The sequence below is a fragment of the Grampus griseus genome, assembly GCF_964374135.1.
Source record: "Grampus griseus genome assembly, chromosome: 5".
Taxonomy (NCBI): domain Eukaryota; kingdom Metazoa; phylum Chordata; class Mammalia; order Artiodactyla; family Delphinidae; genus Grampus; species Grampus griseus.
In genome coordinates this window covers 8,724,687-8,740,846 of record NC_138998.1, presented here as the reverse complement: position 1 = coordinate 8,740,846, position 16,160 = coordinate 8,724,687, and the positions used below count along the sequence as shown (strand labels likewise).

The 16,160-nt window shown below is 41.0% G+C and overlaps 1 protein-coding gene across 2 annotated transcripts in view; it reads right to left on the bottom strand.

The window, feature by feature from the left end:
• Positions 1–6,643, bottom strand: part of TBC1D5 (TBC1 domain family member 5) — a 538,167-nt gene extending 531,524 nt beyond the window's left edge. For both annotated transcript variants that reach the window (XM_082654224.1, XM_082654225.1), the window contains exon 1: positions 6,505–6,643. The gene's annotated coding sequence lies outside the window, so the exon portion shown is untranslated. The remainder of the gene's footprint in view (positions 1–6,504) is intronic.
• Positions 6,644–16,160: the final 9,517 nt, after the last annotated feature.

Sequence of the window (16,160 nt, the reverse complement as noted above, 5' to 3'; positions counted from 1 at the left end):
TTAAGGGATACACAAAACAAACAGATGTAAAATATGATGTCAAAAATGGTAAACTGGGGGAAGGGGTTAAAAATGCACAGTTATTAAAACATATTTGAACCTAAAAGATCATCAACTTAAAACAATCATAACTATACAGAAATACAGATATAGATATATATGATGAACATATATATATATATATACACATATACACACACATATACCTCATGTTAATCACAAACCAAAAATCTATACTAAATACACATGCAAAAAAGAGAAAGGAATCCAAAAATAACACTAAAGATAGTCACCAAATCAAAAGGAGAAAAAAGGAACAAATAACTTATGAAAATAACCAGAAAACAATTATAAAACGGCAGTAAGTACACACCTATCAATAATTACTTTAAATGTAAATGGACTAAATGCTCCAATCAAAAGACAAAGAGTGGCTGAATGGATACAAAATAAGACCCATATATATGTTACCTAAAAAGAGACTCACTTCAGATGTAAAGACACACACAGACTAAAAGTTAGGGGGATGAAAAAAGGTACTCCATGCAAATGGAAACCAGAAATAAAAAAGAAGTTACAAATGACACCACAGAAATAAAAAGGATCATAAGAGATTACTATGAACAACTGTACACCAATAAATGGACAACCTAGAAGAAATGGGCAAATTCTTAGAAAGGTACAATCTCCCAAGACTGAACCAAGAAGAAACAGAAAATATGAACAGACCAATTAGCAGTAATGAAGTTGAATCGGTAATTTTAAAAACTTCCAACAAACAAAAGTCCAAGGACCAGATGGCTTCACAGATTAATTCTTCCAAAAATTCAGAGAAGAGTTAACACCTATCCTTCTCAAACTATTCCAAAAAATTGCAGAGGAAGGAACACTTCCAAACCCATTCTATGAAGCCAGCATCACTCTGATACCAAAGTCAGACAAAGATATACAAAAAAAGAAAATTACAGACCAATATCACTGATGAACATACATGCAAAAATCCTCAACAAAATATTAGCAAAGCAAATCCAACAATGCATTAAAAGGACCATACACCATGATCAAGAGGAATTTCTTCCAGGAATGCAAAGATGGTTCAATATCTGCAAATCCATTAATGTGATATGCCACATTAACAAACTGAAGTACAAAAATCATACAATCATCTCAATAGGTCCAGAAAAGGCTTGTGACAAAATTCAGCATCCATTTATGATAAAAGGTCTCAGAAAAGTGGGTAGAGAGGGAACATACGTCAACATAATGAAGGCCATATGTGACAAGCCCACAGCCAACATCACATTCAACAGTGAAGAAAGCATTTCCTCTAAGATCAGGAACAAGACAAGGATGCCCACTTTCAACACTTTCATTCAACATAGTACTGGAACTTTTATTCAACGTAGTATTGTAAGTCCTAGCCACAACAATCAGACAAGAAAAACAAAATAAAAGTAATCCAAATTAGAAAGGAAAAAGTAAAACTGTCACTGTCTGCAGATGACATGACACTATCCATAGAAAATCCTAAAGATGCCGCCAAAGAACTACTAGAACTCATCAAGGATTTGGTAAAGTTGCAGAATACAAAATTAATATACAGAAATCTACTGCATTTCTATATATTAACAAACTATCAGAAAGAAAAATTAAGTAATAAATTAATCACATTTATAATCACATCAAAAAGAATAAAATATCTAGGAATAAACCTAAGGAAGTAAGAGATCTAGACTCAGAAAACTATCAGATACTGATGAAAGAAATCAAAGACAACACAGATAGACATATTGTGTTCATGGACTGGAGGAAGTAATATTGTTAAAATGGCCATGCTACCCAAGGCAACCTGCAGATTCAATGCAATCCCTATCAAAATACCAGGGGCATTTTTCACAGAACTAGAATAATTCTAATATTTGGATGGAAACATCAAAAAAACCCAAATAGCCAAAATAATCTTGAGAAAGAAGAACAGAGCTGGAGGAATCACACTCCCTGATTTCAAACTATATTACTAAGCTACATTAATCAAAACAGGACGGTACTGTCACAAAAACAGACACAAACATTAATGGAACAAAACAAAACAAAATAAAGAAATGAACCCATACTTACATGAGCAATTAATCTACAACAAAGGAGGCAAGAATATACAATGGGGAAAAGACAGCCTCTTCAATAAATGATGTTGGGGAAACTGAACAGCTACATGCAAAAGCATCAAGCTGGACTACTCTCTCACACCATGCAGAAAAATACATTCAAAATGGATTAATGACTTAAACGTAAGACCTGAAACCATAAAACTTCTTAAAGAACACCTAAGTAGTAAGCTCTTTGACATCAGTCTTAGTAATATTTTTTTGGATATGTCTCCTCAGGCAAAGAAAACAAAAGTAAAAATTAACAAATGGGACTACATCAAACTTAAAAACTTTTGCACAGCAATGGAAATGATTAATAAAATGAAAAGGCTGCCTACTGAATGGGAGAAGCTATTTCCAAATCATGTATCTGATAAAGGGTTAATATCAAAAATATAAAAAGAACCCATATAATTCAACATCAAAAAACAAACAACCTGATTGAAAAATGTGCAGAGGATCTCAACAGACATTTTTCCAAAGAATATATAGCCAACAGGCAAATGAAAAGATGCTCAACACCACTAATCATCAGGGAAATGCAAATCAAAACCACATTGAGATATCACCTCACACCTGTCAGAATACCTATTATCAACAAGCCAACAAATAACAAGTGTTGGTGAGGATGTGGAAAAAAGGGGAACCCTTGTGCACTATTGGTGGGAATGTGAATCGGTGCAGCCACTATGGAAAACAGTATTGAGAGTTCTCAAAAAAATAAATATAAAATTACCAAAGTTCCAGCAATGCCACTCCTGAGTATTTATATAAAGAAAACAAAAACACTAACTAGAAAAACTAGATGCACCTCTACATTTATTGCAACATTATTTACAATAGCCAAGATATGGAAGCATCCTAAGTGCCCATCAATAGATGAATGGATAAAGAAGATGTGGGGTGTGTGTGTGTATATACATACACACACACACACACACACACACACAAAATGCAATATTACTCAGCCATAAAAAAGAATGAAATCTTTCCATTTGCAACAACATGGATGGACCTATAAGGTATTATGCTAAGTGAAATAAGTCAGAGAGAGAAAGACAAATACCGTATGATTTCACTTACGTGTGAAACCTAAAAAACAAATGAACAAACATAACAAAATCAAAACAGTTATATTTACAGAGAACAAATAGGTGGTTGCGAGAGAGGTGGGAGGAGGAATGAAATAGGTGAGGGGGATTAAAAGGTACAAATTTCTAGTTGCAAAATAAATGAATCACAGGTATAATATGTACAGTGTGCGGAATATAGTCAATAACTATGTAATAGCTTTGTAGGATGATAAATTTTAACTAGATGTTGTGTAATAGGAAATAACAGTGTTGTGGGTCAATTATACTTCAAAAACTAACTCATAGAAAAAGAGATCAGGACCTAGAGACTATCATACAGAGTGAAGTAAGTCAGAAAGAGAAAAACAAATACCATATGCTAACACACATATATGGAATCAAAAAAAAAAAAAACAATGGTTCTGAAGAACCTAGGGTCAGGACAGGAATAAAGACGCAGACGTAGAGGACATAGGGAGGGGGAAGGGTAAGCTGGGATGAAGTGAGAGAGTGGCATGGACATATACACACTACCAAATGTAAAATAGCTATCTAGTGGGAAGCAGCCACATAGCACAGGGAGATCAGCTCGGTGCTCTGTGACAACCTAGAGGGGTGGGATAGGGAGGGTGGGAGGGAGGGAGACACAAGAGGGAAGAGATATGGGGATTATGTATACATATAGCTGATTCACTTTGTTATACAGCAGAAACTAACACACCATTGTAAAGCAATTAAACTCCAATAAAGATGTTAAATAAATATATAAATAAATAAATACATAAATAAATAGAAAAAGAGATCAAATTTGCGGTTAACAGAGCCAGGGGTGGAGGGAGGGGGAGTTGGATGAAGGCAGACGAAAGGTACAAACTTCCAGTTATGAGATAAATAAGTACAAGGGATATAACGTACAACATGATAAACATAATTAACACTGTTTTACATTTCATATGAAAGTTAAGAGTTGTTAAAAAGTTGTTAAATCCTAAGAGTTCTCATCACAAGGAAAAAAAGTTTTTTCTATTTCTTTAATATCTATATGAGATAATGGATGTTCACTAAACTTATCATAATAATCATTTCATGATGTAAGCCAAATCATTATGCTCCACACCTTAAACTTACATAGAGTGCTATACATCAATTATATCTCAAACTGGAAGAAAAAAAGTACTGTCATAATATTATTTAACATGAAAAACAATGGTGAAGAACTAGAATGAAGACTATAAAAATTACGGTGCTAAAAATAGTTGACGTTCTACTGCCACAAACTTTTTCAAAACTTAAGCACAACCACTTTTATGTATATAAAGTATGAATATATGAAGTTACGTGTGACACTTTTCAACTTACTTTTTTTAAACGTAAACTTTTCAATTTACATTTTTTAAAATTTAGGAAAAAAATCGACAGGTGGAGACCCTATATTGTTTACAAGTTTGCTTCCAAGGCTCAGGAATGCACTACTCAACTGAGGCTGCATTTGAACGGGTGACAGAAAGAGCAACACACTCAATACGTTCACCAATAAAAGAAACCTTCAAGAGTATGATGCATAGCATTTATGTTGATAAAAATCCAACTACCCATTGCTGAGCAAGTCCTTCAATTAGAAGTACACCAAGCTTCCATGGAATATTCGCAGGCCAAGTGATGTAGGCACCACACAGCGTGCACAGGTGATACCTGCACTCTTCCTAGTTGAGGGAGTTCTCCCAGTTCCGCTAGCACCTCCCCTGGGACCTGGACTTGGCTTACTCTGCATAAGGGATTTCCCTTAGGCAAGTTCTCTCAGTTCATCCTGCCATGTGTCTCTTATCTCAAGCCACCTCTACACCAAACGTGAATTATTAAAACGCACTTGTTCATTGATACACTTTATTTCTTGGCAAACAAGTAATCTACATCCTTGCTACTCAAGAACGGTTCCTCCTCCAGCCGCAGGTAGGAGCTTATAAGAAATAAAGAATACCAAGCTGCATCACAGATCTACTGAATCACAATTTGCATATTTAAACAGGAGCCCCAGGGGATTCCTAGGCACACTGAAGTTTGAGAAGAACTGCTCTACAGGACTCTACTGCAGATAGCTGTAAAAATTTAAAATGCTCGTTTACAACTGAATTTAGAGATAAGATGTGAAAACTACCAAGACGTAGAATCAGAAAAGCTCCTTAAGAATATTAACCAACACATAAATGAATTTATCACTGATATCAAAGGTGCTCAAAGGTTTACTTTCAACAGTGTAACAGCGCACGCTCATAATATATAGGGACTACATAATCATATATTGAGGCTATATTTTGTGGTACAAAGAATACAAAAGAATGACTGGGTCTAGAAATTTCAACGCAATCCGGCCCAAAGGTGTGCAACCTGCATTCTAAAATTTGGGGAGTCAGAATTCGATGGTGACAAGTGAAACTCTTTCCGGATAATTATTCAGAAAAAAATCTAAAAGATGTGAATTTTAAACATAAATCATATCCTGGAAGTAAAACTACTTAATAGCTACTGAACAAACTCTAGGTCACTTGTAGAATCAGGAAACTGTTTTGGAGGTTGGTGCTCCTTTTTCCAGGAAATGGCGGGGGCGGGGGGGGGGGGAGGCGGTGAGCCGTTAAAAAAAAAAAAAAATCAACGTTCACCCTCTGCAAAGTTTTCTCATAGCCTGAAAGGCCTCAACTTGCATGTTCCTACAGGTGAAAAAACTGAAGTCGTACTCAAACAAGGTCACGTTTCCATCTTGAAAAGTGAAAGGCTTTTTTCTCTTCTCAAGGCTGCACTTTAAAACATTTGGGGATTCCGGGTCCTTTGGCTTCCGGCCCGCAAAGGAAGCGTGCTGCCCGGGGCTGAAAGGAACAGGGAAATCTACCAAGTAGGAAGTGGAGCCCGGGTCCGGCCACCAGGCTCTGCCTTCTCGCTGCAGGGGGCCCTGCGGCCGGAACCCCAAAGGGCAGGCAGCAGGCTGGGGAACAGCCCCCCGGCCCCGCCGCCCCGGAGCGAAAGAGCCTACTCTCCCGCCACCCAGCCCCCGCCCTCCCGGATGCGCACACGCGGAGGGCGCTGCGAGTCCCCGTCCGTGGCGGCGGCGGCGGCACCACCACAGGCCTGCCAGGGAGGCGGCGGCGGAGCAAGGGGAGGCGGGACTCGTCCTGAGAGGCTGAGGGGAGACCGGGGCGGGAGCGTCTGCATGTGGGGGCTGCACTGGAGGAAGGCGGAGGCGCTCAGGGGGCCCGGGCTGCTTTACGATTATCATCATTATTTTGTTTTACCTGTGGCGCAGGAGGGCTCCCCAGCTCCTACTCCCTGAATCCTCCTCCTCCCCTCCTCTTTCTCTCTCCCTCAGTCTCTGCTGGGCGCTCGTGGTGCCGGCCGGGCCGGACCCGACCAGAGAGAGAACAGGCCGGGAGGGGGGTGGCGGCGGTGGTGACCAGCGGCCACGTGACCACGCCCGCGCCGTAACGGCGGCCGCCTCCTGCCTTGCGCCCTCCCCGCGCTCCACCTCTAATAACCCCGCGGCTCGCGCGCCCAGGACGCTGGTGCGCAGGCGCCCGCCGAGGCCCAGAGACTGCGCGGGCGCGACGCGCTTGCTCTCGGGGCCGGGCCTGTGGGGCCCCGCGAGGCGCGAGGCGGAGAGGGAGCCGCGGGCCGAGCCCTCCTACGCTGCCGCTAGAGCGCATGCGCAGGATGGCCTTTTTTTTTTTTTTTTTTTTTTTTTTTTTCCCCCCCCCACCTTTCCATTCCTTCCCCTTTCCCTCTCTACTTTCCACACCCCCTCTCCGCCAGCGCACAGCTGGAGGCTGGGACTCTGCCCGGAACTTAGACCCTCACACTCACCACCACTACCTTCCCAGGGTGAGACCTTCTGAGGGGCTGGGCCTCCTGCCTAAGAATTTACATTTCCTTGTTGCAGCTGAGTGGACTCCTATTCCTGCTTCAAGACCCAGCCAATATGTCACTTCCGCTGTGAAACGTACCCCACGCTACTTTGTGGGAGTCACTAGCATTTTGTGCATACCTACTTACGTATAATTCGTGGAGAAATAATACATAACAGTTACTTTTTACAAACCACAGTACTAGGCTTGTATTTTACGTTACCTCATAACCTAGGGCAGTATGTCTTTAGCATTATGGTATCTCGGCAAAGGTCGGATGACTGACTATCCGAATGCAGATCTGCCTAAATGCTGTGCCTTGGCCTCCACCTCTGCCTAATCATGATTTAAACAGTGCGGCCGTTTTGCTTGTTTCGCCAATATGAAAGCCTTTGAATGAATGGTAATGCTAATTAGAGTGGTAAATGCTTCACCTAGTTAAAAAGATTTATGGTCTTTTGTTAACCTATCTTCACAAAGAGCCCAACGGAAATTGATACTGTTGAGTCCAGAAAAAGGAAACGAAGGCCGAGAAAGGTCAAATTTCCAAAGGTTAGCTAGTTTCAGAGCAAGGTCCCTGCGTGGGAGACCTTTGTTCACAAACAAACCCTCCCCTGCACGGGAGGATTCCCTCACTTTCTGCAGGCCCTTTTTGTTGCAGAAGCAGGACAGGTTAAGTGAGTGGCTCGTGCCAGATTTAATCGGGAAAAACTAATTAAAATGTAAAAACGTACTAACTGGTAGCTCTGGCTAGACCAGTCATCATTACTGTTAAACTAGTGAATATTGAGATGAAGATGTTCAAGAAATAGAACTAGCAACAGAAACCCAGGAAAATGTTGGGATAAATGTTGATCAAGAAACAGTGTTAACAAGGACTTCTGAGAAAAAGGAAAATCACAACCCAGATCTCGTGTGTTTGCATGTTGGTGGGCTCTTTTCTGCACTTACCAATGGATACACCCATGGATTGATTCCACCCAATAATTTCAGCTACCACCTCAGGTATGCTAGTAGCATTCCACTCTAAATATCTAGTCCAAGGTTCAGAATCTGTGGGACACCATTATTTTGGTGGCCCACAATGAACCATGCCTCCACAGAAGTCATGCTCTTGTGTAATCTCTCCCCTTGAATCTGGGCTGGACCTGGCACGGCTTTAAACAATAGAATATGGCACACGGACACACACACAAATCTGTGCCAGTTCCAGGCCTAGGCCTTAAAAAAAGGCTTTGCAGTGACAACACTGAAATTTACCAGAGCCTGTACTCATGGAAAGCGAAGACTATTAAGAAATCCCCGCACCAGTTTGTGTTCTGGGAAATGACTTACAGAAAAGAACATTCCTTACACATAAGACTTTGGTAAGACTCTTTCTGCCCCTTGGGTCCACCATTGTGTTTATGCTGAGGCCACTCTCCCTGCTGGGCTGCTCCCCAGCTGACAGAGCACAGCAGGGCTACTAACACAGGATTCCTCTAATGGGCAGCTTTGGCTCAAGGATTCCCCACAGGCCTGGTCAAAACTTTCTTAGAACTGCCTGCAGTCTTGGGACTTTCTTAGTTAATCTTCCTTCCTTCCTTCCCTGTTAGCTTTTACAGGTGTCAGACCTGCATCGTGGTCTGAAGTCTCTCTCCCAAGTTCCTGCTCCCTTCCTTTTATTCTTCACTGCTATTCTCTCAATTAAACTTCTGTATATCCAATCCCATCTTGGTGTCTGCCTCCCTGAGGACCTGAACTCAAACCCACCCCCATTCTAGGATTTTACCTGGCCCACCCTCAGGCTAGAGCTACAGGTCACAATTATGAGTCATATCAAGAAATCCAACTTCTCTCATTCTTCTCTGTTTCACATTTTCAAAACCTTTTCATCACTCAGACCCATCCATTAAAATGCAGCTAACCCCAGGTAGAGATAACAACACGATTAAAGCCTTTCACTATTAAGAAAATAAGAAAGATCAAGAGTTATTTTGACTACAAAGATAATTAACATTGTAATAAAGGCTTTTAGGCTAATAATAAAAATTACTAAAAATATTGTAGGATAACATGGGCCATTTGGGTCTCCCCCTCCCCAGCCTGTGTTCCTGTAGCAGATACTGTGGCGGCTGTTTTTGTAGATCATAATAAGAGCTATCTCCCACCAACCCTCAATCACCTCTCCGTTTTCCCCACCTCCAGCCCCCATCAAGAACCTGAAACCAACAAGGTCAATCAGCTTCTCTTTCAGAGAGAATTGAAAATTGGGATTAAAAGGTAACTAGTTAGTCTTTGTATGTAGCTAGAACTGTAACAACCCAATGGAGTAGGCCGTTTCATCAGTTACGTCTTATCAGGACACTAGAAACCATTTCGGTTATTTACACACAGAGAATCTAATACAGGGAATGAGTTACATGGGTGAGGAAAGAACTGAGAACCAAACAAGCCATGGGGAGGTTACCCAGAGATTAACAGCAGCAGGGGGAACTGTACTACCCCTTAGCTGAGGAGACCCAGGAAGACGTCATGTTACTAGGGCCCTAGGGCAGCGGTCATCCGATGGAATCTACACCGCGGTGATACAGAGCCTGAGTCGTTGTACTCAGAGAGAACTACTTAAGGCAGCTTTCCTCAGAAGGCACTTATGAGGTGTCCCCCTACCGCACTGACAGCCACAAGGAGTGAGACAGGGACCCTTCCTAAAGAAGGCTCCTGGCTATTTGTCAGATGGGAAAAGGGATTCTTGGCAGACAGAACAATTCATGTTCACTGCATTCCTTCCATTAGTTGCTCAATACAACCTTCTTACACATAATTTCAAAATGTTCTCACCTAATGTAGAGCAACTATCCATTTACTAACCCTGTTGTCAAAGCGTCAGTATTATTAGCAGGCACAAAACCAATTGGTCAGTGTTATTAGACTTCAGTGATATTAGGTTTAAAGTCATTTTAACTCACATCTAAACCATGTATACTACTCTGCAGAGAGCCTACCCGCCCCCCAAAAAAATGCCGAAACCAGAAATTGATTTGTTTGTAGTGTCTGCATATCGATATGTCATAGACGGCTAGCTCCTCTTCCCTGCCAAATTTATTTTCCTCTTCTGTCACTGGAATTGAGGCTTAGCCAACCTCGTGGCCACCTGTCTAGAGACTACATTTCCCATGCTGCCTTATGGCTGGGTTTGGCCACGTGACTTTGTTTTCCTCATGGAGTGCAAGAGGGGACAATGGGTACATTTCCCACGTTCCTTGCCTAAAAGAAAAGTGCTGGCCCTATACTGCCTCCTCTGCATGCATGCCACGTGGCACACGGACGTGGTGTGACCCAGCCTTCAAGACGTGGTGTGAAGAAGGTGACCCAGCCTTCAAGGTGCACAGCAGTAAGATGGAAGGAAACTGCGTCCCTGTCTTGCTTCACGGAGAGCTGTCTCCCCAGCCTTTACTGCCCCACTACAGCTTTAAATTAGAGGGAAAGAAAGTTCTACCTTATTGAAGCCACTGAACGTTTAAAATCTCTTTCTGAAAGCTGCATACCTGATACCCTACCCACTACAATATGTAAGGTGTTATATTCTGTTAACTAAGTTGTTATGTGAAGAATCTCAGGAAAGACTGTCTAGATACATTTTTAAAACACAAATACGTCACTCACCCTTGGAGGAAATGACGTCAACATTTATGGATCTATGAAGAACATCAGCTACTTTGAGACTGCAAAACCCACGTTTGCACCATTAAGCTTTTTATTATCACCAGAAAACCTATGCTCAAAGTTGCCCTTAAAAATCTCGGAGCATTCAGAAGCATTGGGAAGCAGTATAGAATGGAGGTTAAGTGCATAGGACCAGAGTAGAATAGCTCAAGTCCAAACCCAGTTCCCCTTACTTGGTAACGATGTAATCTCAACCAAGTTACTAAAACTACTCAACCTCTGTGGCTTCAGTCCCATCTGTGGGATAAGGATAATGACAGTCTCTAATTTATCAGGTTGTTGTGAGCATTAATTGAGATAACCCACGATTAAGCAAGATATTTAGCACATGGTAACCATTCAATTTAAAAAATAGATATTATGTTTTTATTTTATTATTTTAAATCTTGGAGTCTCGATCAGAAAAACACATCTGCAGTCTGTAGGAAGAGCAAATTATTCTAGATAAAGCCATAATGATTGGGATTCATTGTTTGCATGCACAAAATAGCAAATTCTGGACTTCGGACATCAAAAATCAAAGGTATTTTTGTTGTACTGCCCCAACATCTGCAATGTATCCACTAATATGCCTAAATGGCACAGCCCTAAAAGTAACATCTTAACTTTGTTACTTTGAAAGCACCACGTCTAAAAACATTATCCTATAAGGAAAAAGAACTTATAGGAGGTAGACAATCAGTGTTAATTTTCAGTCGTTTTGTGGAAAGATGTTGGAGTCATGATCACAATCATGTAAAGCCATTTCTTTGAAGCTTTTGTTCTAGGTGATAGCAATGATTTCCATTGGATTACTTACTCTTGGTCAGGTACGTACAGATGGTTCCATGGTAAACACCTCTCAACATGATTTTATGATGTCTGTGTTCCATATGAGACCCTTTCATTTTTTTCCTGGCGCAGGCTTAAAATGTGCCAAGAAAAGCAAAAATAAGCAACATGGCTTATGCCATTTATTTCATATCCCTGTTATAATGTTTGTCCCCTCTGTGTTGACCAGATGCTTGGATGTCCAACGTTGCCTAGACGGTGAGTTCCTCAATGGCAAGTGGTATGTCTTATTCATCTCGGCATTGGCAGTGTTTTAAGAGCTTAGCATCTGACAGGTATTCAATAAATGTTTGCTATGCTAAAAGTAAATAGGTATCATATTACGGAAATCATCACCTTGCTAAATTGTTGAACAGTGTTCTACTCATCTTACTGCAGTGTAACAAATTACCACAAATATAGTTGCTTAGAAAAACATACATTTATAATCTCACAGTTTCTGCAGGTCCAGAGTTTGTGAGTGGTTTACCTAGGTTCTCTGCTTTGGGATCTCTCACACGTTTGCAGTCAAGATGTTGGCTGAGGCTGTGGTCTCACCTTAAGGCTTGACTGGGGAAAGATCTGTTTCTAGGCTTACATGGTTACTGGCAGAACTCAGTTCCATGCCAGCTGTAGGACCAAGGGCCTTAGTTTCTCGCCAAGTGGACCTTTCCAAAGGGTAGCTCATCACATAGTAGCTTGCTTCATCAAAATCAGCAAGAGAGGGTTTCTTAGCAAGACAGAGGTCACAAACCTATGTAACATAGTCATGGAAGTGACATTCCCATCACCTTTACAATATATTGTTTGTTAAAAACAAGTCACAAGTCCCGGGACATCCCTGGTGGTCCAGTGGCTAAGACTCCATGCTCGCAATGCCGGAGGGCCGGGTTCTACCCCTGGTCAGGGAACAAGATCCTGCATGCCACAACTAAAAGAGCCCGCATGCCACAATGAAGTTCCTACACACGACATCGAAGATCCCGCGTGCCGCAACTAAGACCCAGCGCAGCCAAATAGGTAAATAAATAAATAAATATTTTTTAAAAAGTGATGAGTCCCTTCCACACTTAAGGGGAGGGTATTACACAGGGCACGTATACCAGGAGGCAGGGATAACTGGGGGCTCTCCTAGAGTCTGTTCACTGCAAGCAGGGCCTTGGTATAAACAAGATACGCGTACTTGGTCCACTCAAATGAAGAAGCTTCATTAGGTTCACATGTTAATTCATGAGAATGCCCAGATACTTGCTCAAATATGTAAATGCTCCAGATGCATGTTGTGAAAGGAAGAGAGTATTTCACCAAAGTCCTTACAATCTGAATGGATGTCTCATAACTCATCAATAGAAAATAGTTGAACCCTGAATCACCAGTCTTTTTATGCTGAATGCCCACCTAGAAGTCCTGTAAAATGATGACTGAAATATGAACATTAAAGGTATGCGACATCTCTGCTACCTTGGGAGTTCCCAGCAAAAATGTCTCATGTGGTCCTTGGCGTGCTCCAGTTGATTCCATCCATCTGGACAGCCAGCCAAAAGCACTAAGCACACACACAGGAGGACAAATACATGAGAACCATCAACAATGGGAGAGGTATTAATTAGCCATTGTTGCAACAATGTTGCATAACAAACGACTCCAATATCTCAGTGACTTACAGAAGCATTTCTTTTTCTGGCGACGGAATTGCAGGTTGGTCGCGGTTCACATGCTCTCACTTGGGCTAGACTTGGCCAAACCTGACTAGGCTGGACTCCAGGCTTTGAGCTTGAGTTCAGGTCTGTTCCACACGTCGTCTTCATTCTGAGACAGCAGCTACACAGGGGCTGTTCGTGTTCTGCTCATGCAGGTGGCAAAAGTACAAGAGGAACAAGTAGAAATATTCAGTAACTCTTAAGGCTTTAGCTCAAAACTGGCACACCAGCACTCCTGCCCATGTTCTGTTGGCTAAAGCAAGTCATATGGCTGAATCCAGTATATGAACGTGATGTGGAAATATATCATGCTTATTCCTAGTGGGAGGCAATGCCAAATCCTGGGAGAGGACATGGCAAATCATTCTAATACAAGGAAAGACTAAAAACTGGGGCATCTTGAATGAAGGTAAACACGAGGTAGCCAATCTTAGAATCGGGTCAATTACCTGTGACGCTCTCATGAGCTCCCTGACTGTTGCTTTAAAAGAACAAGCCACATCATCATGTAACTAACAACTCAGTCCATTCACTGGTGCAACACTGTGCTCCCTCGATACGCGATCCTCTATAAAACCCAAAATCTACATTACGGTAATATAATAAAGGTAAAGATGTTACAAGCACAGGGGCCTTAAAAATTATAGTTCCCGTGGCAAATATAACATAGCTTTGTGTGCCCATATACTGCAAAGACAGAAGTCCTAACTATAAACAGTAATGGGAAATCATGCATATTCAGGGATCAGGGTGATGAAAGAGCTATAGATTCAGTTAGAAAAATTACTTTGGGAATTTTGTCTTATGGATGGAGCCTCAAGTAATGTACAGCACAATACAACTGAATGTTTAATAGGTGACTGAATAATTTTCATGCAGAAATGCTGCAATGTTGTATTCCATATAAAAAGAAACACTTCTTAGATATATTATGGATAGTGCCAATATGTTATTCCTGTGTTTTTGTTTCAAATTTCAGTAGTTATCTTTAACTGATGGTTCTTCATTGGGATCTATTTCCTCATAAATGATTCAGCCTCATGAACCTGGCAAGTTGAACTATTATGCTTCTATTTACTTTTTAACTCACAGATCTTTCAAAGATCACCTGTTTTCAACTATTGTTTACTTGTTAAAATGGATTATTACAGAATAACATGCAGCTTGCCATTTAACTTGGTGTATTTGAAGGACATTAGATGTTATACTGTATTTAATCAATTAACTTGACATTAAATTTAAAATTCACATTGAAACACCAGAAGTTGAAATACTATTCTATCAAAAATACTTAAAAGAACATAACGCTATTCCTTCCAAATTCTGTAGTGTCATAAAAAGTGTCACATATATAGCCAACTACTGATATCCAATTATCAATTTATTTATGTATGCCTTAAGACATGAACAGATGCATTCCTGAAAAGCTGGACTAGAGCTAAATCCCATATATCAGACTATTCTCTCATTTAACTTCTATATCTTACGTTAAAATATTGAAAGTATACTCCTAGGGCAAAAGCCTTTAAAAGCATGTCTACAATTGGGGTTCATAAAGGGACTGTCCAGAGATATCTGATAGGCTGGCTTATACTTTCCTGTTAAAAGACTCATGGGGCTTCCCTGGTGGCGCAGTGGTTGAGAGTCTGCCTGCCGATGCAGGGGGCACGGGTTCATGCCCCCGTCCAGGAGGATCCCATATGCCGCGGAGCGGCTGGGCCCGTGAGCCACGGCCGCTGAGCCTGTGCATCTGGAGCCTGTGCTCCGCAGTGGGAGAGACCACAACAGTGAGAGGCCCGCGTACCGCAAAAACAAACAAACAAAAAAGGCTCATAAAGATACAGAAAAGGAGAAAGAATAGCAATGGCACTGTAAGCAAAATGAGAGGAATACTGGCTGAAGTCCAGGCAAAATTTCAACTAACTGTTTTATTGAAGATGATGATGGTGGTGGACTGAAAAATATTCTTTTTTTAAAATGTATTTTATTGAAGTATAGTTGATTACAATGTTGCGTTAATTTCTGCTGTACAGCAAAGTGATTCAGTTATACACATATATATTCCTTTTCATACTCTTTTCCACTGTGGTTTATCACAGGATATTGAGTAGAGTTCCCTGTGCTCTACAGTAGGACCTTGTTGATCCATCCTATATATAATAGTTTGCATCTGATAACCCCAAACTCTCAATCCTTCCCTCCCCCACCCCCTCCCCCTTGCCAACCACAAGTCTCTTCTCTATGTCTGTGAGTCTGTTCTGTCTCATAGATAACTTCATTTGTGTCATATTTTAGATTCCACACATAAGTGATATCATATGATATTTATCTTTCTCTGACTTACTTCACTTAGTATGATCATCTCTAGGTCCATCCATGTTGCTGCAAATGGCATTATTTCATTCTTTTTGATGGCTGAGTAGTATTCTATTATATATATGTACCACATCTTTATCCATTCATCTGTTAATGGACATTTAGGTTGTTTCTGTGTCTTGGCTATTGTAAATAGTGCTGCAATGAACATTGGGGTGCATGTATCTTTTTGAATCAGAGTTTTCTCCAGATATATGTCCAGGAATGGGATTGCTGGATCATATGGCAACTCTATTTTTAGTTTTTTGAGGAACCTCCATACTGTGAAAACATATTCTTAAACTACTTTCCATAAGCTCTTACCTGTGAAACAGAATATGACAGATGATGTCAAAAACCAGGAAAAAAAATCGGCACCCCCCTCACTGCCGGCATTTAACCTCAGCATGCAGGTACTTTGCTGACCATAAATACCAACTGAGCCGGTGAGAACTAAAGTTCTATCATTCCCTGTCTCTT